Genomic DNA, 2,326 nt, shown 5'->3' with positions numbered 1-2,326 from the left:
GGTCTGTTAAAAATAATCGCTCATATTTGTAAATCCAAACAGTGTATCCAAACATCCATTATCATACCAAAGTGCCTTACTGTAGCTTTCAAATTAAGTAATTCTGCCCTGTGGAGGTACCAATTAGTTACAGTCAATTAAAAGCCAGTAAAATCCAGCCATGTTTTAAGTGTATGATCTGGGCCCGATCAATCAATTTTTCATGCACAAGACCCATTAAAAAGAATGGGAAATGTGCCTCTGAATCTCAGCTCAGACAACTCTGTCAATTTTTATTGCAGACAAAAACCGGTAACTTGGTTAATCATCCTCCTGTAGAAATGGCTGCACATTGGCAAAGGCTGTAACACCTGACTAAGAATATTGTTCACATTTTTAAAACTGGAATAGGATAGTCAGGTTGCACAAAATACAGCTGAGTCAAAAGTAAGCGCTTTTCACAAATTATTTGAGCAGCATTAAAAGAGGCAAAAAAGAAGAAGCAAAAATACCCATTGTAGAGACAATGCTTCCTGAAGGCTGCTTGAACAGAAGAACATCTGCCTTCTTTTGAGTTACCTTCATTCTGCTGGGTGGGCAGTGGGGGAAGTGACATGACTTTTCTCTTTACTGTTCCAGCCTTGCCCATTATCCAAAGATAGGAATGTCACAGGCAAGGAGCCCCTTCTAAGAGGAAGATAGATCCATCTGATGAAGAGAGCTGTGGTTCTCGAAAGCTTATGCTACAATAAAGTTGGTTAGTCTTAAAGGTGCTACTGGACTCTTTACTATTTTATTTCTAAGAGGAAGAAGCTCTTGATCAATTCAGCTTGTCATATTTATACAGTTTCAGAAACTTCTCCAAACAATAGCTATCTGTCCCACTTTAAAGGGGCACACATACTAACATTATCTCATAACTTCAAACACCAGACAAGATTACCCATATTTGAAGCATCTTCTTAAAATATATAAAATATTTAGTTCATTCTTGCTACCCCCTATCGTAACAAAGGCTAGTGATTACGAGTTTCTCATACATATGAATATTTTTTTGATTCTCAGCCAATACAGCCAGTTCTATTTCTAAATTCCATGAAGTTAGACATGCCTGCCATTCTCAGATACTCTCTGCACCTGGGTCTTAGTATATTGTACATATTGATACAAGGTGCTTCTAATATGTTACTCCTTTTTTTTTAATGCCCCTCGCCTAGGTTGTTCTATCCTCTAGATTCTGGGCCAAGCTACAAGTGACGAATGACACTTGAACAGCAAGTGGATTGAGTGGCGGGCAAGTGAACAGGGAGAAATACACTTGCCGTTCAAGTGTCATTCGTCACTTGTAGCTTGGCCCTCAGTTTGTGGCATGTCTAGTTATGGGCCCAGCTAGCCATATTTCTGGTGCAAAGGAAACTTCTATGACTTTTTGGGTCATATTCAGCTTCTGTTGTGCAATACACAAAAGTGTGTTGCATTAATTGGATTTCTGCATTCTCACATTGCCACCTGGAATGTAGTTCAATCCAGTCGCTTCTAAGCAAGCATGAGCATGATGAATGCTACTAACTGATGAATGCTGCTGACTGCACAGGTGCGAGGCTTGCTATCCCCCTGCCCCCTCCCACCTCCTGGCCCCTCTCACCTGGCTGGGGGGAGGGGAGGCATGGTGGAGAGAAGTGTGTGCATGGAATCCCAGTGCACGCTGAAGCAGAGCTGAATTAAAACCACCCCTTCGGAGGCAGTTTTCACTCAGCTCTACTTCGGCACTCACAGCAACTCCTCCTTGTCCATTGTTCTCATTTCCCAATGCGACAAAGGAGTTGTGGTATGTGCACGCTAAAGCCAAGCTGCCTCCAAAGGGCAGTCTTCACTCAGCTCTGCTTCATCGTGCACTGGGATTCCTCATTGCTCCAGAAAATGATGTCATTTTCTGGCATGGAGGGGGAGCTTGGGAACATGCGTGCTATGAGCGTACATGGGAGATGAGCACCCTGCTGTTCCCCAACCCCCTCTGCACCCCTGCTTTGGTGCCTGGGACCTCTGGCAACCCTAACAAATACAAAAAGGAGTGCATGCATTCCATCCCTGCTGCTTTAAAATGCTGCATGACTTTGACGATTCTGGGGCACACATAAATCAAGCAAGCCAGTAAATTGTAAATTATGAGCCTGCATCAGCTGCAAGTGCTCTGCCATCTGCCATGCTGAATGTGTGCAGATGCAAAACTCTTGTTTGTTCTGGATTGAGAGCAAATTGTTAAGGTGATCATAGGAGGTGTTTGACTGAACAAATGACAGGCATTGCAAGCAAGGTATGTTTAAATGCTTTTTGCAAAAGTTGCAGC

Source organism: Eublepharis macularius, chromosome 3 (assembly GCF_028583425.1).
Source record: "Eublepharis macularius isolate TG4126 chromosome 3, MPM_Emac_v1.0, whole genome shotgun sequence".
Classification (NCBI taxonomy): domain Eukaryota; kingdom Metazoa; phylum Chordata; class Lepidosauria; order Squamata; family Eublepharidae; genus Eublepharis; species Eublepharis macularius.
Note: the sequence above shows the minus strand (reverse complement) of the source record.